Genomic DNA, 26,428 nt, shown 5'->3' on the forward strand with positions numbered 1-26,428 from the left:
TTAAGTGCTGTGCATGCATCTCCTGTCAGATGGGACAACTGGAAGCCTGCCCCTGCTCTCTTCTGAACTCTTTCCTATCTGCCTTTTAAAACTGTACTGATTTTAAACTGTACTTTTGCTCTAATAAACTGTAATTGTCAACATAACCACTTTTTTGAGTTCTGTGAGTCATTGAACTGGACAGTGGTCTTGGGGACCCTGCCATAACTGTTTAAAAAACTATTTTTTAAAAACAATATTTGACAGAGACTGTATGTTCTGCAAATCCTAAAATATTTGCTATTTGTTCACTTATAGCAACAGTCCCCAAACTTTTTGGCACCAGGGAAAACAATTTTTGGAGGTTTCAGGATGAAACTGTTCCACCTCAGATCATCAGGTATTAGGTTCTCATAAAGAGTGTGCAACCTAGATCCCTTGCATGTGCAGTTCACAGAGACCACTGCTGATCTGACAAGAGGTGGAGCTCAGGCAGTAATGCTCCCTTGGCCATCAGTCACCTGCTGTGCTGCTTGGTTCCTAACGGGTGTGGACTGGCACTGGTCCTCGGCCCAGGGGTTGGGGACCCTTGACTTACAGAATACTTTTGCCAACCCCTGCAGAAATACAATGAAAAAATAACTTTGTTTCATACATTGAAAACAGCTAAAATGGACGAATATTGCTATGAATAAATCTCAAACTGTTTTAACTGGAGAAAAATGTAACAGAAGGTTGATATAGTGTATTATTTATGTAACTTAATGACAAAGAATGTATATGCATTAAGAAAATCAGTTTATTTTCAACATATATGTTGAAACTGTGTGTATGTATATATGTATGTATGTATGTATGTGCTCATAACAATAGTTTGAGGATGTCCACAAACTTAAAGCTTGGGGTAGGGGGTGGAAATGGAATGGAAGAAAAAACGTACTTGCCTCATTTTTGTTTCTTAAAAAGAGATGCAGGGTGTATTTGTCCATTTTCATGCTGCTGATAAAGACACCCAAGACTGGGTAATTATTTATAAAGAAAAAGAGGTTTAATGGACTCAGTTCCATGTGGCTGGGGAGGCCTCATAATCACAGTGGAAGGCAAAAGGCACATCTTGGATGGCAGCAGACCAGGGAATGAAAATCAAGCAAAGGGGGTTTCCCTTATAAAACCGTCAGATCTTGTGAGATTTATTCACTAACATGAGAACAGGATGGGGGAAATCACCCCTATGATTCAGTTATCTGCCACTGGGTTCATATCACAGGGAAAAAACAGACCTTGTAAAACAAATGAAAAAGTGGTTATTTTAATTAATATTTTCATGTATTTCCTTAAATCAACTTAGCTTAGAACTATAGAAAGTCAGTAACAGGCCTTGGTAGGTGAATTGCCCACGTCATGGTGAATTCTTAAAGAATTTAGTGTCCACTGATATCTGGAAGACTTGAAGGGTGTTACATTTTAAGTGCTATTAGGATCTTAAAGACGGCGTTCTATAGGAAATAGTTTAGTGCTGGCAGATTTATTTTGAATGGTGGAAACTTGAAATTTGATCCTTGAAACATGAAGGAATAAAGATACAAGGACTGTACCGTACATTTTAGAGACATCAAGTTCTCTTAATTTTGTGACTCTATGTTGAGAACATTGAGAGATTACACGAGTAAGAAGAAAGAGAAACTTTTTGAGAACTCACAGCTACCTCTTTTCAAATAATAAAGCATTGCCTTTGCAGGGCTTAGTTTTCTTTAGGCTTGGGGCAAGACATTAAATCCACCCCTGGTTTACAATGGAGGCAATATACAGTTGACCCTTGAACAGCATTGGAGTTAGGGGTACCGATCCTAACCCCCACCCTGCCACCCCCTGAAAATCTGAGTGTTAACTTTTGACTGCTCTCAAACTTAACTACTACTATTAACTGGAAGCCTTACTGATAACAAATAGTCTATTAACACATATTTGGTATGCTGTATGTATTATATATTGTATTCTGTAAGCTAGGGAAAAGAATATTACTAAGAAAATTGTAAGGAAGAGAGAATATATTTACACATCATTATGTGGAAGTGGATCATCATAAAGGTCTTAATCCTCATGTTCACGTTGAGCAGGCTGAGGAGGAGGAGGAGGGGGGTTGATCTAGCTGTTTCAGATGAAGTAGAGGTGGAAGAGGTAGGAAAGGAGGCAGGAGAAGCAAGGCACAGTAGGTGTAACTTTTAGCTTTCAAAATCCACATATAAGTAGCCCTGTGCACTTCAAACCTCTGGCGTTCAAGCATGCACTGTAGCCAACTGATACTTTCTTAAAAATAAAAAAATCTTGGTTATTTGTAGCAGCCACAAAAAACAGATCACCCCAAGTTTAGTGTCCACTGATACCTGGAAGACTTTAAGGGTATTACATTTTACATGCTATTAGGATCTTGAGTAATCATCAAATAAGAAAATGGGCATTAAAATGCTTTGTAAGCTATAAGTTAAGGTAAAAGTGGTATTCCTGATGTTAACCACTCTAAACTGAACTTAGATTTCTAGTATATACCAGCTTGGGTGACATACTGAGACCTGATCTCTACAAAAAAATTTAAAAATTAGGCATGGTGGCACATCCCAGTAGTCCCAGTTACTCTGGAGGCTGAGGTGGGAAGATTGCTTGAGCACAGGAGATTGAGACTGCAGTGAGCCACAGTCACGCCACTGCACTCTAGCCTGGGCAACAGAGCAAGACCCTGTCTCAAAAATAAATAATAAAAAGATTTCTAGTATGTAAAGTTTAATGATACTTTCCCTACCTGCTTTCCAAGAGCTACTAGAAAAATCAAATGAGACAACGTCCAAAAACCCCCCACAAAACTTCACCTTTAAAAATTATAAAATACGATGCAAATTTGTCTTATAAAAAGTATTACTAGTACCCTGACTGTGATGACACTCATGCGGGTAGTTATAATTGCGAAGGGAAAAAAAACATTACTCAATTTGTTTTTCTGAAACAAGAGGTGAGCTATGAATAAGGAAAAACAACTAATAATCATGTAAGTCTTTCCTTGTAGCTTATGCCAGGTTAATTAAGGGATGAGAGGAGGATAAGACATGGGTCCTGCATTTTTTTTTTCAATTCAGCATTTATTGAGCATCTACTATCTGTCAGGTGGAGGAAAGCTAAGTACTTAAATATATTAACTGTTGTCTTCATTTGCCTGAAAAAGGATTATCCTTGTTTCTCATGTGAAAATCGAGATTCAGAGAAGTTAAGTAGCTTAAAACCTAATAGGTCCTGAACTAGCATTTGAACCCATATTTCTGGCTTCTAAACATGTGTTTCACAGAACCAATGATAAGAAAACTAGGATCCAAGTGTTAAAGAGAAACAATTATTGTAGGAGACAAGGAAAGAATACACCATGTGGACAAGGAGCAGGTAGGGGAGGATTCCTGCAACAAGTGGAACTTGAAAGAGGCCCCGAGGATAGGAATTTGGTAGGTATAGGAAAATAGGCATTGCTAGCAAGGAAGAGTGATACTAGAGTTACTGTTTACTGAGTTACCTGCCTAGGTGAACCAGTGTGTGTGTCTTGGAAGATGAGAACATTCACATTGGTTGCCTCTGGCAACCATTTGGTCCCAGGACAAGAAATAGGGGCGGGTGAATGGGAGAGTCATTAAGACAGCATGGAGAATTGAAGAAACCTGAAAATAATGGAAGATTCTAGTCATTTTTGGAACTCAAGAACAGGCCCAAGGTCTGGGTAAAGCCTGTAACATTACATACGTAATTTTGTAAACACACCACATCAGATAACTACTTAAAGATGTTTTGGACGGCAGCTGATTTTTTAAAACTCATTTCAGAGTGCTAGGTATTAGAGGGTGGGAGATGGGGGTTGGAGAAACAGTGGAGGTAGAATTCAGTGGACCAGGATTCTATACCTTTTCCCTTAAGGCAATTCCTGATTATATGTATTTATAAGAATGTATTGAGCCTCAGTCACCACATTTATCCTACCTTCAGGGTTGTGGATATAAAATGATCAATATAAAAATACTTGGAAGATATAAAGATTGATGTAGATGACAGGTTTTATGTTCAAGCAGCGTTGACGTTGCTGCTGTAAAAGTATAATAGGAAGTTTCTCATAACATGCTGTAATATGGTTTTAAAGCCTTTTTTCTAACGTTGCAAGGTTTTTAAGATAGATACTTTTATACTTTTCATCTTTTGGCAATGACTTTTAAGGAGAACTGAATCATTCTTGTAGCCAGACTTTGCAAATGAAAGAAGAAAAGAAGCCAAGGGAACCTCACTTTGGATATAAGACACTCATAAGCATGAGTGTTGCAACTGCCCAGTTGTCGTGTTTTTAATAACACATTTAAAAAGTATAGACGGTGAATTCCTACTAAGTGTGTATTCTTTGCTGTTTACCAGGGTCAGGAGGGTACATGAGCTGTCAAATAAGTACGTTTCAGCATCTTCAGCACGTCTGTCCCACACTGTGGTTACCTGTTTGGCAGTTTTGCAACATTTTAACTCATAATCCACCAACCAGTTTTATAGGGTTTTCTTTTGTGTAGTTTGTATTGTTAAAACAGTACACAGTTTCTTCATGATCTAAATTGTTAATTATATTATTTTTTCAAACTCATTCTCCTCCTCCTGTTGAGACTCACTGTCCTATGGGGAATGAGGCAAAACACAAGACACTTTCTCTGTCACTCAATCTGTTGAACATCGATTTGAGAATTAGGTTCAGATTCCCTGGCTTAAGCACAGACATTTAATTATCTAAGCCAGTAGTTTTCAAAGATTTTTTATAGTGGAACCTACTCTTTAAAAAGAAATCATTCACCAAAGCCCAACGTGTAAAGCACATGAATGTGAACCCACCTGCTAAGCTGATTCCCTGGTTACCCCTTTTAGCAGCTGAGGCACACAATTCCAAGATCACTGACTTAAGCCCACCTTCGTTGTTATCCTCATCTCTGGGCAGCAGCCTAAACAGACTCTCCAATACAGCCATTTTAAACCACGTTTAGTTCCCCACCACATCCTGTTTTGTAATCCTGTGAGTTCATATATCCAGTTCTTCCATTGTGAATCCTTCGTCATTCTCCTGCCACTTTGGCCTTTAGTTGTCCTTGATAGAATCTTTTCCTAGAAGTCTGCCCTGATACCCTTGTCTGTGCTTCCTTTGCATTCATTTCATTCTGCTGTCATAGACTGTACTACACTCTAATAGGTCATTCGTTTGTCGGACTCTCCCACACTGCACTAGTGTTCTTTTTGGGACATGTTATTTCATATTCTGCCTCCAGCGCCAGGCCATGGTTGGTAATCAGGTATGTCTGATGAATGGATCAACTGATGGGGAGATGGATGGATGAAGGAGTTTGCCAGCAGACCAAGTGAGTGAAGTGTTCCAGTGCCTTGAACTGAGAAAGAAAATAGAACTGAAAAGAGAGAATTCTCTTCATATGGCCGGCTGGATTGGGATTTGTCTGTGGGCTAAGAGTAGACCTGATACACTTCCCAGAATGCAGTCGTCACTGAGTTAGCCCTAGGGAACAGTCCAGCATGAGTCATATGCCTTCTCTCCATATCTGGTGCCATATATTTATAGCTAATGCTGGTGGGTTTTCTCTTGTTAAACAGCAAAAGAAAAATGATTGCATGAAGGCCAAACAAAAGACTAATGGAAGTGGTTTTAATAATTAATTTTTAAAAGGCTTACAAATGACAATTCAGCTGGGAAGTTATAGAAACATTTTAGCTGAAATTTCAGCTACAGGATGCATCTCTTTGGATTGTTCTTCTGAGGTTAAATGGGGGTAATTTGAAAGCTGGCAGGAAGAAGGCCAGTGATACTTGTTTGTCTGCATTTTTTTTTTCTTTTAAACAGTGAAATAGCTCCTTGGAAAGAAGAGTGTTTTGCATTTGAGTGATACGAGATGGTGAGAATCACTGAAATGTGGAATGGAATGAACTGGAAGCTGCATTAAATATATATTGATTGTATAACACAGGTTTCAAAATCATTTAGGTAATATTTAAGCTTCCTTTTCCTTACAGCCTAATTGGCATATTACTGCACCCAGACAATTATCATAGAAGCAGAAAGTTCTGTGGAAGTTTTCTACCTAAATTTTCTATATATAATTTTTTTTGAAGGGTCTAAATGAATTCTCAATAAATGGTTGACAAAATTAAATTTATAAGGGCAGGAATTCCCCTATATGAGACAGAGAACAGAACTTGCATTTATCGAGCATCTACCATGTCCAGAACACCATTAGGCATTTTTTTTTCATGAGGTATCTCAGGAAACCTTCACCATTACCCTAAGAGGCCACCCCCATTTTAAGACAGAGAAACAGTCTTAAAGAGGTTAGGCAATGTTCGCATGCACACAGTTTGGCCAAGGAACATGTGATTTTGTTATCTATTCTTTCCCCTTCATTACTGTGTTGTGTTCCAATGGCCATGCAGTAAGAAACCTTATTACCAGAGTCAAGTATGTTACAGGAAGCAAGAAGAAGTGCCCTGAGTTGTTCATTTCCTCCCCTCTAATTCTCTCATTCCTCTTTGGAGAAGATGAGCAAACCTGCATCCCCTGTTCCCTCTCCACTAATCTCTATTCAGTGCCCAGATTGATGTTAGTTTATAAAAGATTATAATTTTCATTTCAATAGCAAGATTTCACAAAAAATTTGCAAAATCTTATTTCATCCTCATTTTACAAAGGAGAAACTAAAATCAAGATAAGTTTGTGATTTACCCAAGGTTACAGAACTAGTTAATGGAAAAGGGCTTTTCCCCTCCCAGAATTTCTCATTTCACATACTCTTTCTACTGCATCCTCAAATGAGAATATGTGGGGTTTCTCTGTAAGGATGGAAGAGAATTTCACTCCCCAGAGTTCTGTTTGTTTCTTCTTATATCTGGAGAAAAGTTTATCCTTCTAAGGCATGAAATGTATTAAATACACAAAAGCCTCTCCATATCCCACTGTAATTATCTGAACATGCAGATACTACTCTGCATCTTGGAAGATTGCACAAATGGGTGTGAGAAAACACATGCAAATAGTTAACCACTGTTATTCGTTCCGAGTGATAGGAAGGTGGTCTTCAGCACAGGAGAGAAAGAAGGCTTAGAAATCTTCCCACTAAAAGGAAGCTTCTAGCCCACTTTTCTTCCTGTGGCTTCTTACGTAACTGCTACAAAGGCCCATCAGCTAGGCAGGCCTAGCTATTTTCCAGATGTCAGAGCAGGAGAGGGTAAGCTTCTCCTGTCTCAGCTTCCCTAGTAGGTGGGACTACAGGCATAAGCCAACATGCACGGCTAATTATTGTATTTTTTAGTAGAGATGGGGTTTCACCACCTTCATCGGCTGGTCTTCAACTCTTGACCTATAGAGGTTTTGTTGTCTCATCTCATCTTACTTTAAAAAAACAACAAAACAAAAAACAAAAAAGAAGCCTCAGCAACATGGTGAGTGAGACCCTGTCTCTACAAAAAACTAAAATATCTAGCTGGATGCGGTGGTGCGTGCTTGTGGTCCCAGCCACTGGGGAGCTGAGGTGGGAGAATCGCTTGAGCCTGGCAGGTCAAGGCAGCAGTGAGCCATGACTGTGCTGCAGCACTGCAGCCTGGGTGAGAGAGCAAGACCGTGTCTCGAAGAAAAAGCTTAGGGTGGAGGGGTGACTTTGAAATGGAGCAAGTAAAATGATAGAATAGGAAGAACATTGGTCTTGGATCACAGAAGCTGGAATTAGAGCAGTCTACTTCTTTAAGCTTCATTTTCCCTGTCTATAAAATGAGTATTAAAATACCACACAGTGTTGTTCATCATGTTAATCAGATAATATGTGGACAGAGGATCTTCTGTTTCTATTTAAGAGGACTTACAGGTTGGAAATTGAAAGAGCTGGAAACAGCATTTACCATAATGCTTTATTCAAGTGTTACAGCTTTGGCTATTTTATTATAAAGAAGAAGATGGCAATAACAAGATGAGTGTAAAATCCAATATTTCCTTTCTTCCAGGCTATTGATCCTTTCACTTCCTTTTGTTGCCCTGAATATTGAATATGCATAATTTGATGTACAATTTTTATGCCTTTATTCATATAGAGAACAGTTCTTTATCAAATACTTTCAACTATTATGGGGTCTGGAAGGAAATAATAGTGGGGTTTTCTCTTTCTGGTAGTGGAAGTCTCAATCATTTGGACCAATCTTCCCACAGAAAACAACCAAAAAACCTGGACCAAATACAAAAATTTTTAAAGCAAAAAATAAAATAGTGAGAAATTACCAACTGAGATCTGAGAAAAGGTGCAAACTAAGAATGATAAACCCAGCACTTGCAACCACTGTTGTCTTGGGAGTATTTGCCAAGCTAAAGAGAAACGCTAAAGATCAGAGCTGCGTATTCATGGCTCTTGGGACAAGGTACAAAAGTCAAAAGTTCAGGACTTACAAAAGTGGGTCCTCTCCTTGTTAATTGCCCCATTTTTGCCTGGGACCCAAAAGGTAGAAACATGAAGGAACCAGAAATAAACCAGCCATCAATCAGTCTAACCAGGCTTTGTGTCATATGAGTGGCCAAGACAGAAAAATCTTGAAATTTGTTAGCACTCCCAGGTGTCTAGCAGAAGCAAACAAAAATCCTTATGCTTCAAATTATTTCTACAAATAAATTTTCAATTATAATATACAGCACACAATCAGAGATAAACAGGCCCTAAGGAGACAAGACAGTATAAGAGAAAATAACAAAAATAGATCCACAGGGACTTCATATATTGGTATTATCAAACACTGAAAACCAGTGGACTGTGGGGTGTTTGTTTGTTTGTTTTGAGATGGAGTCTCTCTCTGTCACCCAGGCTGGAGTGTGGTGGCACGATCTAAGCTCACTGCAAACTCGCTTCCTGGGTTCAAGCGATTCTCCTGTCTCAGCTTCCCTAGTAGGTGGGACTACAGGCATAAGCCAACACACACGGCTAATTATTGTATTTTTTAGTAGAGATGGGGTTTCACCACCTTCATCTGGTGGTCTTCAACTCTTGACCTCAAACGATCCACCCGCCTTGGCTTCCCAAAGTGCTGGGATTACAGGCATGAGCCACCGCGCCTGGCCAACTGTGTTATAAAGAAAGTTCATTGGAAGGGTTTAGCAGCAGATTAGATACAGAGTTGGCGAATGAGAAGACAGGTTAGGAAGAAATTATAGGCATTCTTTGGAAATACTGTGGGTTCCATTCTAGACCACTGTAATAAAGTAAATATTGCAATAAAGCACGTCAAATTTTTTGGTTTCCCAGTGCATATAAAAGTTAAGTTTACAAAATACTGTAGTTTATTAGGTGTGCAATAACATTATATCTAAAAAGTGTACATGTCTTAATTTAAAAATTATTGCTAAAAATGCTAACAACCATCTGAGCCTTCAGAAGTCGTAATCATTTTCCTGGTGTGGTGTCTTGCCTTGATGTTGATGGCTGTTGATCGATCATGGTGATGGTTGCTGAATGTTATGGTCGCTGTGGCAATGTCAAAAGAAGACAACAGTGAAGTTTGCTGCATCAATTGATTCTTTCACAAAAGATCTCTGTAGCCTAGGATGCCATTCGATACCATTTTACCTACAATAGAACTTCCTTCAAAACTGGAGGTAAGCCTGGGTGTGGTGGCTCACTCCTGTAACCCCAGCACTTTGGAAGGCCGAGGTGGGTGGATCACCTGAAGTCAGGAGTTCGAGACCAGCCTTACCAACATGGTGAAACCCCGTCTCTACTAAAAATAGAAAAAATTAGCTGGGTGTGATGGCACGTGAGTATAATCCCAGCTACTCGGGAGGCTGAGGCAGGAGAATAGCTTCAGCCCGGGAGGTGGAGGTTGCAGTGAGCTGAGATTGTGCCACTGCACTCCAGCCTGCACAACAAGAGTGAAATACCATCTAAAAAAGAAAAAAAACAAAAACAAAACAAAAACTAGTTAATCCTCAAGCCCTGCTGCTACTTTATCAACCAAGTTGATGTAATATAAATCTTTTGCTGTCATTCCAACAATGTTCATAGCATCTTCACAGGAGTAGTTTCCAACTCAAGAAACCACTTTCTTTGCTCATCCATAAAAAGAAACTCCTGTTCAAGTTTTATCATGACATTGTAGCAATTCAGTCACATCTTCAGGCCCTACTTCTAGTTCTCTTGCTCTTCCCACCACATGTGCAGTTAATTCCTCCACTGAAGGCTTGAACCTTTCAAAGTCATCCGTGAGGGTTGGAATTCACATCTTCCACATTCCTGTTAATGTTTTGACCACCTCCCATGAATTATGAATGTGCTTAATGGCACCTAGAATGGTGACTCCTTTCCAGAAAGTTTTCAACTTACTTTCCCCAGACCCATCAGAGGATCACTGTTTATGGCAGCTATAGACTTTACAAAATATATTTCCTAAATAGTAAGACTTGAAAATCTAATGTATTCCTTGATCCATGGGCTGCACAATGGATGTATGTTAGCAGGCATGAAAACATTCATCTTTACATCGCCATCAGAGCTCTTGAACAACTAGGTGCATTATCAACAAGCAGTAGTGGTTTGAAAGGAATCTTTTCATCTGAGCAGTAGGTCTCAACACTGGGCTTAAAATATTTAATAAACCAGGCTGTAAACAAATGTGTTGTCATCAAGGTTTCATTGTTCCATTTATAGAGCATAGGCAGAGTAGATTTAGCCCTAGGATTTTCAGAGTGGTAAATGAGCATTGGCTTCACCTTAAAGTCACCAGCTGCATTAGTCCCTAATTAGAGACTCAGACTATCCCCTGAAGCTGTTTTCTTTTTCTTTTTCTTTTCTTTTCTTTCTTTTTTTTTTTTTTTGGAATTGGGATTTTGCTCTGTTATCCAGGCTGGAGGGCTGTGGTGCAATCATAGCTCACTGTAGCCTCAAACTCCTGGGCTCAAGCAATCCTCCCACACCTCAGCCCTCCCAGTAGCTGGGACTACAGGTGTATGCTGCTATGCCAGGCTAGTTTTATTTTGTTTTGTTTTGTTCTTTTTGTTTGTTTTTAATTTTTAGTAGAGGTGAGGTCTCACTATTACACAGGTGGGTCTTGAACTCCTGACCTCAAGTGATCCTCCCACCTCGGCCTCCCAAAGCACTGAGATTACAGGTGTGTGCCACCACATCCACTCCTTTGAAGCTTTGAAGTCAGGCATTGACTTGTCTCTATTAAAGTTCCAGATAGCATCCTGTTCCAAGAGAAGGCTGTTTTGTTGTTTAATGTAGCCACCTTTTCATCAGTGATCTTAGCTAGATCTTCTGGATCACTTGCTGCAGCTTCTTAATCAGCACTTGCTATTTCACCTTGTATTTTATGGTATGGGGATGGCTTTTTTTTTAAGCCCACATTAACAAACCTCTGCTGGCTTCCAACTTTACTTCCGCAGCTTTCTTACCCTCTGCTTTTATTGAATTGAAAAGAATTAGGGCCTTGCTCTGGATTAGACTTTGGCTTAAGGGGATATTGTGGTTGGTTTGATCTTCTATCCAGACCACTAAAATTTTCTCCATGTTAACAAAAGGTTGTTTCCCTTTCTTATTTGTGTGTTCACTGGAGTAGCACTTTGAATTTCCTTCATGAACTTTTCCTTTGCATTCACAAGTTGGCTAACCAGAATGAGAAGCCTAGCCTTAGGCCTGTCTTGGCTTTCAATATGTCTTTCTCATTGAGCTTAATCATTTATAGCTTTTAGTTTTAAGTGAGAGACATGTGACTCTTCCATTCATTTGAACCCTTAGAGGCCATTGTAGAGTTATTAATTGGCTTAACTTCAATATTGTTGTGTCTCATATAATAGGGAGTGATATGGTTTGGCCAAATCTCATCTTGAATTCCCACATGTTGTGGGAGGGACCTGATGGGAGGTAATTGAATCATGGCAGGTTTTTCCCATGCTATTCTCATGATAGTGAATAAGTCTCATGAGGTCTGATGGTTTTAAAAAGGAGAGTTTCCCTGCACAAGCTCTCTCTCTTTCCCTGCTGCCATTCATGTAAGATATGACTTGCCCCTCTTTGCCTTCCACCATGATTGTGAGGCCTCCCCAGCTATGTGGAACTGTAAGTCCATTAAACCTTTTTCTTTTGTAAATTCGCCAGTCTTAGGTATGTCTTTATCAGTAGCGTGAAAATGGACTAATACAGGGAGGCCTGAGAAGAGGGCAAGAGGTTGGGGAACAACTGGTCAGGGGAGCAGTCAGAACACACACAATATTTATTAATTAAGTAAATTGTCTTATAAGAGTCTGTTTTGTGATGCCTCAAAACAATTGTAGTAACATCAAAGATCACTGATCACAAATTACCATCACAGATTTAATAATTGAAAAATGAAAATGATGTGAGCATTTTCAAAATGCGACACAGAGGCATGAAGTGAGCCCATGCCGTTGGAAAAAATGGAGCTTACAGACTTGTTCAACAGAGGGTTGCCACAAACCTTCAATTTATTAAAAAAACAAAAAACAGTATCTCCAAAGTGCAGTTGAAAAAGGTATGCCTGTATACAGAACGAAGAATGAAAAGACAAAAAGATGTGGGATAGAGAATAAACAGAAGAGAGAGTAATATCTTAAAGAATACAGTGGAGAAGATCTGTTATATGTTTAACTGGAGTCCCAGAGGAAGGAGAGAAGAATAAGGTGGGGTCAATTTTGTAGAAGATTATGCCTGAGAGTTTTCCAGAACAGATGAAAGGCATTAGTCCACAGATTCAAAGACCATACAAATATCAAGCAAGATAAACAGAAGTTTACAACATAGTAAAAATTGTAGATAACTAAAGACAATGAGAACATTTTAAAGGCACAAGATAGGCCGGGCGCGGTGGCTCAAGCCTGTAATCCTAGCACTTTGGGAGGCCGAGACGGGCGGATCACGAGGTCAGGAGATCGAGACCATCCTGGTGAACACGGTGAAACCCCGTCTCTACTAAAAAAATACAAAAAACTAGCCGGGCGAGGCGGTGGGCGCCTGTAGTCCCAGCTACTCGGGAGGCTGAGGCAGGAGAATGGCGTAAACCTGGGGGGCGGGGCTTGCAGTGAGCTGAGATCCGGCCACTGCACTCCAGCCCAGGCGACAGAGCCAGACTGCGTCTCAAAAAAAAATAAAAATAAAAAAAAATAAAGGCACAAGATAGAGAGCACTTATCTTTAAAAAAAAGTGAGAAATAGACTTCTTAACAGCAAAATCGAAGCCAAAAAGTAATTTTTATATAGACAGTGTCTCATTATGTTGCCCAGGTTGGTTTCAAACTCTTGGGCTCAAGCAGTCCTCCCACCTCAGCCTCCCAAAGTGTTGAGATTACAGGTGTGAGCCTCTGAGCCTGGCCAGTTGTGTGCTACTTAATAGGTACACCAAAAGCCTGTGTACTAGGTTGAAAGTAAAATGATGGAATTAAGTTATACTATGGTATTATTATCATGTAAAATAGTTTAAGGCAAAAGGCATTACTAAGAATAAAGAAGCTCACTTTGTAATGATTAAAAAGCCCAGTTCGCCAGCAAAGTATACTAATTCTAGATTTGCATCTGCAAAAACAGACTTCAAAACACATGAAGCAAAAATTGACACATCTACAAGGCAAAATATATAAATCCACAATCATGATGAGAAATTTTAACATTTTATATGTATATAAAGTTAAACACATGACTAAATCTAGTGGATGTTTATAGAACCCAACAATTGCAGAATATACATTCTTTTCAAGCACACATTGAATATTTATAAAAACTGATCATATACTGTGCCATACGTTTCATCTCAGCAAATTCCAAAGTTTTGATGTCATGAATGAAATGAAACCTGACATTTCAAACTTATAAACATAATATACCCTGGAGTAACTTGTGATATTGTTTGGGGATGAGGCGAGCCATCTGAATAGTGTTTTAAGCAAAGTATCTATTCATTGATCTGGGGTAACAGGGCAGGAACTATTCTAATCAGAAGCTTTGGCTAAGCAGTTGAGTGTTCAGTAGTGCATGTAAATTCCTGTGTGAAGGCTGTGGTGTCATGGCTAAAGGCATAGCCTCTGGAACCAGATTGTCTGGGTTCAAATCTCAGTTCTGCTGCTTAACTCACTGTGTGATGGTGGGCAAGTTGCCTAACCTCTGTGTTTCAGTTCCTTCATCTGTAAAGTGGTAGTATTCTACCTCAAAGCATTGTTGGTACATTAAATGGTTTAATTTATAAATGTATGGTGGCAAGTTCTATAAAAATAGTTGTACAGCACCACAAATGTCTGCTTGCTTTTGTGGAACCCAGTGTGTAGAATACCATAGATGAATGTATCCACTTAGGATATATATGTAAATAATAAATTGAATAGTGAAATGCCCTGGCATTGCCGGGATTGGAAAGGCAAATAGGTTTGGATGGAGACACCCATGTAACAAGATGGGCGTGACAGATGATTGACCATGAGTTAATGATGGTTGAAGCTCAACAATAGGTACATGGAGATTTGTTGCACAGTTTTCTCTACTTTTGTAAACATTTGAAATTTTCGTTATTAAAAATACTTTTTAAAAAATGTTGGCCTACAGAATCCAGTTAGGAGCTCATTTCAGTTCACCTTTGCATCTGATCATTTAGTCATCCTGAAGGTTGTTCGCTTCATATTCACATTTTAGAGAGCATTTGATTCATGAAATATTTTCATTCAGTCATGTTAGAAAGGATTTTTCCCAACTCTTTTGGTCTCAAGTTGTGTTCATCATTTTAAATGTTTATTGGTGACTGAATGAGGGAGAAAGTAGATAATTGACAATGAGAAGAAAATGTGACTAAATTTCAAGTCAAATGTAGGAAATAGTGTAACTTCTATACAAACACAAAGGTTTGCGACTCAGATAGAGACAGGGTCAAGGCCTCCAGTGTGCAAATATCATTATTTACTAACAAATCTTTTAAAGTTAAACAGTAGCTAAAATATCTTAGCTGTCATGTTTAATGATTAGTTTATGTAACCTCACAGCACTAACCTGGAAACTGAACTCATTTATTTTTCTTCCGCACTGTAAGCAACAGCACCTGTGGTTCAGGACTGGGCTCTCACATGAGGAGTTAATGAAGCTCAATCAGTAAGCAGATGTTTCTAAAAACTGTCGTTTCTTGATTTCACACTGTACTCAGGTGCACGCAGCCATAGTTTTGTTTTTTTTTTTTTAAATATCAAAAACATAAGTGCAATGTTGGTAGTAAAGTATTGGGAATTTTATAGTCTAAACGTTATAACTCGCTTCTAATTTTCATCAAAGTAAAGTACAAGGTCTGAGACAGGCTTGGGTCTGAATCCAGTTTGCACCAGTCACAAGTTGTGTGGTTCTTGGCAAGTTTCATAAGCCATCTGAGCCACATTTTTCTCATTTATAAAGGGGCGTAGTACCAGTCTCCAGGGAACTGGTAAATGTTGAACAATTAGCTCTCAGGGTTAGCCAAAATAGGGTTTGCTAATTTCCGTAGTGTAATTATTCCCACCATGGCCTCTTTCAAGCTACCAGTGGGACATCCCTGAACACAGAACCAGGAGAGATGGGCAGCAGCATGCACACCATGACATGGGATATCCACCAGGGAGGTGCAGTAGGCCTCAGTGACCTCAGAAGCCAAGATGATGGTTCAGTCTAGTGAAAGCACTAGGAAGCAGTGTGCTTTAAGTATTACTTTAAAAATATATGTTATTTAGTGGTAAGTTTATATAATTTGATTTTAAATAATAATGGGGTATAAAAACCAGCTGGCCAAATTCCAGAAAATTTAACAGTGGGCCCATTTGAGCTGTGTACATCCTACCTAGTTCTAGCACATTGCTTTCCGTCTCCAGCTCCTGGATTTCCTAAATAACACTGCAGTGAAGATTTCTCCATGATGCATACCCAAATCACAGACTGTGTGACCGGAATGTGACCGAGTATACTGCCAGGTTCTTCTCCAGAATGGCCAGGCCAGCTTGCCTTCCTACTAGCAGTGCCTGTGGGTTCCCATGCTTCCCTGATGAGGTGCATAGATATATAATAAAGTGTACAAGGACACGGCAGATGGGTGCTGCCATACCATGTAATACTTGAAGCAACAGTGAGGCCTCCAACTTGGAAAATCCACTGATAAGCATAGTGCCTGGTGATAAAAGGTAAAAGCAGAATTAGATGTATAGTACAATACTGTATATTTAAATGCATACAAAACAATAGACTTATCAAGAATATTCAAATTAAAAGATGCACATCAGATGTATTTGAATGGTGGCTCATGGAGGGAAGGGATTTATTGTGTCAATGAGCCACATTCAAGCTTGTCTTCCTATTGTCTCTAATAAATCTGTGAAAGTTTACACGTTTATCTAATTTATTTTCCAGGAAAACCACATGGAACCTATATTTACTATATTTGCATAGTTAAGCAATATTTCCAGTAGAGGAGCTACATACAGCAATCACTAAACTTAAAACCATTCAAGCTAATTTATCTGTTTATTGGTAGGATTTATTATAACACTTGCAGAGCTGAAATTTAATTTCTGTCTTAGGTATATTATCCCACTTAACCTTAAAACAAAGATTTGAAGCCTAGAGGAGCTAAATGTTTTACCCAGGATGAGAGAACTAGCAAGGACAAGGGCAGCAGCTACTTAGCAAATACACAAATTACTTGGCAAGGAAAAGAAAGATTGACATGGACTTTGCTGGGTAAATGTGGGACCACTGGGCTCTACATCTTCATTATTTTCTCATGTATTCTTTGCCCCAAGGCAGAAATCAAATATTATAACAATGATTATAAGTGTGAATTATTTTATATTTATTTAAATAATGGAGCTGGCAAGGGCCTTGGAGATTTTAGAAAACCACTTGCTATTACTTACATGATCAGTATAACAAGGCTTAGAAAATGCAAGTTTTCTAATTTGTCCAAGATTACACGGAAAATTTTCTAAATATCCAGGACAGGAAACCCAATTTTCTAACTCTTCAGCCAAGTGTGGTTTAATAGAATCAGATAGACTTTTTAGATTCTAGAAAGATAGGACCATCATCTAGCCATAGAGCTTAGGCAAGCTGCCGGACATTCCCAAGCCACTGTTTCCTGTCACCCAATAGGAATAATACCTGACTCAGATGGTTGCGGCAGAGATCATTCAGTCATGCATTTATGCATTTATTGAACCAATCTTTAGGGAGGCAACTTGTATGGGCCAGGCACTGTTCTAGGCACAAGGATGTGATAATGAGTATATAAAAATTCCTGTACTTGAGGAGCCTACATTCTAGCAAATTTATATTCAAATGGCTGAATAAATAAATCTTTAAATAAATCAACCAATGAGTGCTATAAAAAATAAGGCACGGTAAGGAAGTAGAGATGAAGAAGGCTGAATTTTTAGTTAGGGAGATCAAGTGTATGTCTTTAAGAAGGTAGTATTTGAGCTGAGACCTAAAAGAAATGAGGGCGCAAGCCATTCTAAAGTCTGGAGGAAGAAGGATTATGAGAGGAAACAAGAAAAAAGCTCCAAGGTAGTAATAAACTTGTCTTGTTCCAAGAAGAACATTGTAGGGGAACCGAGTGAAGGAGGCTAAGTGTAACACAAGGTGAATTCAGTGAGATAAGCAGATTATGTTAAGACCTTACAATTGATGGGAAACAGAAAACCATTAGGAATTTTAAAAAAGAATTGACATCATTATATCTGATATACATTTTTTATTTACCTTATGATGACACTATTTTTTATTTCTATCAGAGGCCCCTTCACATTTCTTCTTGCTAATGCAGAAGACTTTTCAGTTTGATTTACATTTTTTAAAGATTACTCTGATGAGATTGTAGGGGACCAAAGGTGCTAACAGGGAGACTGGTTAAGAGACTGTTGTGGTAGTCCATATAAAGAGATGGTGGTTGTTTAGACAGGGGAGGTAGTGGTGGAAGTGCTGAGGAGCAGTTGCATTCAGGATCTATGTTGACCCAAACATTGGGTAATTCATTATCTATTTATCCAATTGACTATATGATGCTGCCATTTACCAGAGGAGGACTGGGAAAAAAGCAGGTTTTTCAGGGGTAGAGAGGTATGGGTAGGGGAGCAAGTATTCTGTTTTAGATATGTTAGGTTCAAAAAGGTTATTAGACATCCAAGAATAAAGATGTCAGGTAAGCAATTGGATATATTTCTCAGTTGTGTGGAAGAGGATGAATCTGAAGACATAAATTTGAACATAATCCATGTTTACATGTTGTAAGTGAAGATACAGATGGCAAGAGACCCAAAGACCAAATCCCAAAGCACTTCAACATTTAGAAGTCAGAAAAAGAAAAACTAGCAAACAATAGAAGAGGCCAGTGAAATCAGGAAAATCATGAGGTGATGGTGTCTGAAAGCCAAACAAGGAAAGGCTACAAAAAGGGATGAAGAGATCAACTGTGTCAGATTCTCCTGAAAGTTGGCTAAGGTTAGATTTGACCATTGACAAGACAGAAGCCATTGGCAACCTTGACAAGAGCAGTGTCAGCTGGAGGTTGGGAAAGAAAGATTGCTTAGAGTGTGCTGAATGAATGACACTGTGGATACAAACAATTCTGTCACAGATATTTTGTTTTAAAGAGGTGCAAAGAAATGGGTGACAATTAAGAGGGGTTTGTAGAGACCAGGAATGATGTGGTAGATAGGATATTGTTCCTAGTTATTTCCTGCCCCTCTGATTTGTGTCCTTGCTGTACAGGAGAGAAGGTGGAGCATATGTCTCCACCTACTTGATGTTGGACTTAGCTCATGACTTACTTTGGCCAATGGAGTGTTGTAAAATGGGCCACAAGCAAAGGCCTTAAACGTATTTGAGAAGTTTGGCTTGGCCTCTTGTGGTCTTGTGGAAAGCACACATATGCGCGTGCATGCGCACGCACACACACACACACAGAGAGAGAGAGAGAGAGAGAGAGACAGAAAGAGAGAGAGAGAGAACTGAATAGCTGCTGGTCCAGAGAAAATGTGAAGACATGTGGAGGGGATCCGACCCTAATATGAACCTTGAATCAAGTTTAGCCAACCTGCGACCTGAAGTGGAGCTCCCCAGAAGATCATGGGCTGATAACTGAGAAAAATAAGTGCTTATTATTATGACTTATTGTTAAAAAATAAGTGTTTATTATTGTGATTAATTTATTTTACTTTTTTTTTTTTTTTTTTTGAGACGGAATCTCTCTCTGTCACCAGGCTGGAGTGCAGTGGTGCAATCTTGGGTCACTGCAACCTCCGCTTCCCGGGTTCAAGTGATTCTTCTGCCTCAGCCTCCCAAGTAGCTGGGACTACAGGTGTTTGCCACCATACCTAGTTAATTTTTGTATTTTTAGTAGAGACGGGGTTTCACCGTATTGGCCAGGATGGTCTCAATCTCTTGATCTCATGATCCACCAGCCTCAGCCTCCCAAAGTGCTGGAATTACAGGCGTGAGCCACCATGCCCAGCCTGTTGTGATTTATTGCACAGAATATCCAGATTGGACTAAGCTCCCCTACTATGTGCTTCCATAACCCTCATTCTTCCACTCTCATAACTTTAGATGCATGTATCACAAATGCTTGCTCTGTCTCCCTCCATCATACCCTCAGTCATCTGAAGGTCTTGGTTGTGCCTGTATCATTCACAGTTGTCTCCTCAGTGCCTCATGCAGTGCTCAGCACATAGTAGGGGCTCAACAGGTATTTGTTGAGTGGAAAGGATAAAGTACAATGATTTGAGCTTGAGACACACTGATCAGGGCTTTCTGTGCATACCAGGCTCTTTATCTCACTACGGAGAGTGGTGTGCATTGTTGACATTTGCTATAGGCAGTTTGTCTCCTCTAAGATAAAAGACCAGGAAAGACTGTAATATGTGATCCCTTCCGGTGTCTGCTCATCTGTACTGTCAAAATCCTAACCATCCTTTAAGACCAAGCTCAATTCCCATCTTACTTAGGAAGGAAGCCTCTCCTGGATCTCAGATCCAGCTGGAATTTTTCCCCTTAGTATTTACAACAGTTAGCACCTGTCTTACAGCCTTGATCAGATGTTTATCTAAAATTCTTGTATGTTCTCACTGTAATCCCATCCCCCTCCTCCCTTCACCAATTAGACTGCTTTTTGAGTAGTATCCCTGGAACCTAGCCCAGTGCTGCACATGTAAGACATCTCAATAAATGTTTGTTAATGAATAGTTACTGAATAAATCAATGAATGGATACTTTTATTCACACTTTTATTCCTCCCAGCATTTAGTACTGCTTTGCACATTGTAGGTACTTGAGAAATATGCACACTCACACCCCCACTCACCCGCCACTCCTGCAACTTCTCCAATATTTGGGAGAGGACTGACAATTTTATCTAGTCTTTTGGGTGATTCCTAAATGATTCTCCAACAAGAGATAAGGGCAGTCCTCGCTCACTCTAATCCCTTGTAATCTGGGCCTGCCAATAGAATAGCTGTGTTAACCAAATCAATGGTCTGGTTCTGGCTTTCTTCCCTATGGATGTTTCTTTAGCATTTTGCATTGCTTATAATCCATGGGAAGCTGTTTGTTCGTTCGTTCGTTCGTTCTTTTTTCTTTTCTTTTCTTTTTTTTTTTTTTTTTTGATGGAGTCCTGCTCTGTTGCCCAGTCTGGAGTGCAGTGGCGCAATCTTGGCTCACTGCAACTTCCATCTCCCAGGTTCAAGCGATTAGCCTACCTCAGTCTCCTGAGTAGCTGGGATTACAGGCGCCTGCCATCACATCAAGCTAATTTTTGTATTTTTAGTAGAAGTGGGGTTTCACCATGTTGGCCAGGCTAGTCTCGAACTCCTGACCTCAGGTGATCTACCTGCCTCGGCCTCCCAAAGTGCAGGGATTACAGGCATGAGCCACTGCGCCCAGCTGGGAACTTGTTTTGAAAATTCAATTCTAAGTATGGATTCAGTTGTAGAGTTTCCTCAAACTCTTCAGTCTGTTTCTTGATTTTTTTTCCTAAATGAATAATCATGTTCTTTGCCTATGGTCATATACTAAACCACAACTCTCTTTCAATATCACCATCCTCCCTCTACCAAAGGTTTGATTTGCTATAAACTATCAATATTGAATTAGCAATTTACTACTGTTCAGAATTGTGATGTCCCAGATAATAGTAATCTTGGGGTTCCAGGTCTTTCAGTGGTGGAAGAAGAGGTAGCCTGGGATTTACCTCAAGGTAGCTGCCTATTCGTGGGGGTCCCAGATCTACCTGGCTCAGTTGGAAGAATGTTGGCCCAGGATGAGGCCTGACCCTTCTCTCACTTAATGATTTATGAGTCCCTCTTGCTGGATCTACAAAATGGAAATTTGACTTACCTCCCAGATCTGTTGTGAGGGTCAAATAAGAACCTGTGAACGTTTTCATAAACTTTATAGTGCTATATAAATATATTATAGCATTGGTAAAGCCATCTCCTCTATTGATGAGTCCTGCCTTGTGTCTGAATTCTAGCATTCAAAATTTATACCTTTCCCTAAAGAATGATTTTCATGAGTTTTGATGGACAATGTTGTTTGTCGCTCCAATAGTCAGTCCCTTCTCCCTTGCTAACATGACTGCTTTTATTTGGGGCAGTGATGTGCCGTGGATCCTGGATCCTGGATCCATCATGATTCATGGCACATCATTGCCCCAAAGGTGGAGCACTATATCACTGGTGCCCTGAGGTGGAGCACCAAGGTGGAGCACCAGTGGAACACCACATCATGCTTTTATTTGGGGCAGTGGTGTGCCATGGATCAGGATGGATCATGATCCATATCAGTCAAAGGAATCCTTGATGGAACATTTGCTCTCCCAGCCCCCCATGCAACTAAGGCTGGTCTTGTAACCCAACCCTGGCCAATGAGATATAAGAACACATTTGCTGATATGTTGTCAGAGACAAGTTGTCTCCCAGTAAGAGGAGAACCAGCTTTTCCATTCCATGTCTTTCTTTTATTTCTGTCTTGAACACCTAGGGACAGCAAGTTTAGGCAATAAGCCTCCTCTACCCTCCCCAAAACAGAACCAAAGATTGTAGCCAGGAGAGCAAGATGCTCAGTGCTCACTCTTAAACCAAGCACAGAGAGGTTAAGTAATTTGCCCAATATCACATAGCTAGTAGGAGGTAAAGTGGAGAGTTGAACCCAAGTGTTTTATTCCCAAATGACTGTTTTGTTTTGTTTCTTCCACTGCATCTTTCTTCTCACCTGTAGTCCTGGTCTCTTCGTACACTCATCCTGGGGGATCATACCCAGGATCATGCTTTCTAGCAAAGAACTCCAAATCTACATTCCCAGCCCCAGGCTAATAAGAGCCAATCCCCGTCACATTTCTGCTGGATGGTCTCAGGCTGTCTTACTAGTAATATCAAGCTCCTATGTCTAAAACTGAACTCATTTATCCCTGCAACTGCAATACTTTTTCCTTTCCTTGATTTAGCTCATTTTGGTTAGTGGAATCCCAAGTCTCCTACTCGTCACATGGTGTTGAGGACAGAATGTAGGTTTTGAAATCAGAAGATTTGACTTCAGATTGATCAGCAGTGGGTTGCAGAATCATTGAAAGGGTTGAAGAAATCCATCTCTGTTGAGCTTCCAGGAACAATAACCAAAGCCATAATGCAGACCTGAATTGCCAAGAGAGCTATTGCCCTCTCTGGTCCCCTTGGGACCATGACTGTATTAGGGAGAGAAATCAGCATCACCAGGAGGCAGCCACTGCCACTGGCAGCTCCAGCCCCAGGACATATCTGCTACAATTCACCCCAGCAAAACAGGATGGCATGTCTGCCACTTATCCTGAGTCTGTTTTTTTCTCTCTCCATCAAATCATTGGTACCCTGCAACAGCCCTCAATTGCACTGTCTTTTTAGGTAACATTCTTCTCTAGTGCCAGAGGTATACGAGGAGACAGGAGCATGTCCCCTGTCACCAGTGTCCCATCCCAATTCACTGCCAGTGACAGCGGGACATTGCCAATACCCCACCCACCACAAGTGTTGGAATCTTCACTGCCAGCTGGCCAACAAGTAGTTCATCCCTAAAAATCCCATTTTAGAGTGTGCTTCCTAGGATCGCTTCTCTTACCAACTGCCTTAGACAGGAATCCCTGCAAACAGACTCTAAGCTGGAGAGTAGAATGCAGAAAGTTTACTCAAGTGCTTCAGGAAATATGCCTCTAAAGGAGGAAGGAAGGGTCGGATGTGGTAGCTCATGCCTGTAATCCCAGCACTCTGGGAGGCTGAGGTGGGCGGATCTCCTGAGGTCAGGAGTTTGAGACCAGCCTGGCCAACATAGTAAAACCCCATCTCTACTAAAAATACAAAAATTAGCCGGGTGTGGTGGCAGGTGCCTGTAGTCCCAGCTATTTGGGAGGCTGAGGCAGAAGAAGTGCTTGAACCTGGGAGGCGGAGGTTGCAGTGAGTCCATTTCACACCACTGCACTCCAGCCTGGGTGACAAGAGTGAGACTTTGTCTCAAAAAAAAAAAAAAAAAAAAAAAAAAAAAGAAGGAAGGAAGGAAGGTGGGAATGGGCAGAGGGAGAAGCTGACTTGTGATTTGGTTGTTATTGAGGCCTTTCTCACCCCAAAGCCTCCACTCACAGCATTCCTACCTGCCATAGAGGCTTTACATACCTTCACATCTGCTGGATTCTGTGGCCAAAGTGGAAGAGCAGCCTGCACAGCAACTGCGCTCATGGAGCTGCTTCTCACTCCAGGCGTCCCAAACCTGGCAGCTTTCAGGATCCTGCAGGGAGCTCTGGAGCAGTGTTGGCCCTTCACTTGTCCTAAATTGAAGCAAGGGGGTCAGTCACTGGCCCTGGGCTGCCCCTTAGGAGGGAGCATAACTTCAGATGGGGTAGCCCCCGCCACTGACCACAGTTCCAGAGAGGGGTGCAGCTGTGAGAATCAGCAGGCAGTGTGCCCAGCATCTGGAGGGAGGGCGTCGGCCCTGAAGAGGGATTGGAGGTGGAGCCCCACAGCATCCGCTGCATGTGAGTGTTCACTCTAAATGAAGGAAACAGCACCAGGCTGGAGAACGGGGAGGGCAATGAGTTTGGCCCTGGGACCTGTGTTTGTGTCCCAGTTCCCAGACTTACTCACTCTGTAACTGTGTTCAAGTAATGACACGTTCCTGAACATTTGATTCCTCATTTGAGTAATGGTTATGATCGTAAGAACACCTTGTCCTGCCTCTGCACGTGGCTAAAGTTAAACCAAATGAGAATCTGGAGGTGAGAGTCCATGATAAAATATTGTATGAGTGTGAGGAGTTCTAATTAATGGGGTCTAATTTCAAAGAAGTGTGCACCAGGGATATTGAGGTCTAGAGTAGAGGTCACTGAGGCTTATGCCAGAGTCTTAGCTGGCAGAGTTTTACAAGGAGGAGGAGAAAGCTGCTTATCTCTGTGCTTCCAGGAAATGAGGACTAGTAGGGATAGAGCCCTAAAGGAAGGAGGAAACTTGGTGAAGAAAGAAGAAACAAAGAAAAAAGAGATGGAATCCCAGTAAGGAAGACGGAGAAGAAAGTGAAGTCAACATTTGTTAAATAACTACCCTGTGCCAGGTGTTAGGCTGGGCCCTTGTACCTGTATTCTCTCTCCGTAAGGGAGATGATTCTCCGAAACTTTTGCTTGCAGGTGAAAGGAAATCCAACTATCTTTTTTTTTTTTTTTTTTTTTTTTTTTTTTTTTTTTTTGAGATGGAGTCTTGCTCTCGCTCTGTCACCCAGGCTGGAGTGCGATGGTGTGATCTCGGTTCACTGCAACCTCCGCCTCCCAGGTTCAAGTGATTCTCCTGCCTCAGCCTCCCAAGTAGCTAGGATTACAGGCATACACCACCACACCCAGACAATTTTTGTATTTTTTGTAGAGACAGGGCTTCACCATGTTGGCCAGGCTGGTCTTGAACTCCTGACCTCAGGTGATCCGCTCACCTCAGCCTCCCAGAGTGCTGGGATTACAGGCATGAGCCACCACACCAGGCAGGAAATCCAACTATCCTAAGCAAAAAAGAACTCAGTAAAATTCCAGAATTCATCACTATATAATTCATCCATGTAACCAAAATACACTTATGCCACAAAAGCTTTTTTTTTTTTTTTTTTGAGATGGAGTCTTGCTCTGTTGCCAGGCTGGAGTGCAGTGGCACGATCTTGGCTCACTGCAACCTCTGCCTCCCAGATTCAAGCAATTCTCCTGCCTCAGCCTCCTGAGTAGCTGGGATTACAGGCACATGCCTCCACACCTGGCTTTTTTTTTTTTTTTTTTTGTATTTTAGTAGAGACGGGGCTTCACCATGTTGCCCAGGCTGGTCTTGAACTCCTGAGCTCAGGCAATCCGCCTGCCTCAGCCTCCCGAAGTGCTGGGATTACAGGTGCGAGTCACCGTGCCCGGCCCCAAAAAGCTTTTGAAATAAAAAATGAAAGGAAAAAACCCTCATACTTGCTTACGTAAAACAAACACCAACAGGAAAAAAGGAATCTATTGGCTCAGCAACCAAAAAGGTAAGGCTGGCTTCAGGAATAACTTGGTTCTGGGATTTTTGTGCTATCTCCGAGACCCACGCTCCCCATCTCCCATCTCTTGGCTCTGTTCTTTGACTGCCTGTGTTGGCCAAGATGGAGGTCACAGCAGCTCAAGTCAGTGGGGAAAAGGACTTGCTGCATCCTCTGTCATTGCTGAGATCTCACCCCTCAGCACCTCTCATCAGGTCCCACACCCTTCCTGACCCAGCACCCAAGTCCCTGAGAATATGATGTGCTCATGGGCTCGGGGCCTATTCAGAGCCCATGGGCTGAGGGTTGGTGACAGATGGCTCTTACGGGTGTTTTGAAGAAGGGTGAGTTGGGTGGACAGTCACAGAGGACCACAGCAGCAGCCTTGTACTATTTTACAGGTGAGAAAATTGGCAGCAGGCGAGACTGAGTGACTTGTTTGAGACACATGTTGTCTTAATATCTGTTTGAGGGAATGCTTGATTAAGACGTAGCTGGGAAGGGGCAGTCCTGGAGTTGGACATGCAGTCTGTGTGATCGGCAGCCAATGTTTGTATTCCATGCTGTCTACTGACTGGATGACCTTGGCCTAATCACCTACCCCTTTTGACCTTGGTCCCCTTATCCAGCTCTGAAATTTGACAACTCTCCTTTGAGGAAACTTATGACTAGATGAGCTATAAATTCAGTAATGTCATAACTGTTGCCAAATAACCTGCTTCTCTTTCTCCTCAGTATTCGTTCTAAGTGAGGGTAAACACAGTTCCGCTCGGGCATCATCTGATGGTTTATGTTCCCTTCGGTTTATTTATTCACAAGGACTCTGTTTCTCATCGTGCCTGTAGGCGATAATGGATGCTT

At 40.9% G+C, this 26,428-nt stretch overlaps 1 protein-coding gene across 4 annotated transcripts in view; it reads left to right on the forward strand.

Annotated features, from left to right (window-relative positions):
* The window catches only part of LOC105467301 (zinc finger and AT-hook domain containing), a 344,890-nt gene that overhangs the window by 42,512 nt on the left and 275,950 nt on the right, over nucleotides 1-26,428 (forward strand). The window lies entirely within an intron of this gene.

The sequence above is a fragment of the Macaca nemestrina genome, chromosome 8 (assembly GCF_043159975.1).
Source record: "Macaca nemestrina isolate mMacNem1 chromosome 8, mMacNem.hap1, whole genome shotgun sequence".
NCBI lineage: Eukaryota > Metazoa > Chordata > Mammalia > Primates > Cercopithecidae > Macaca > Macaca nemestrina.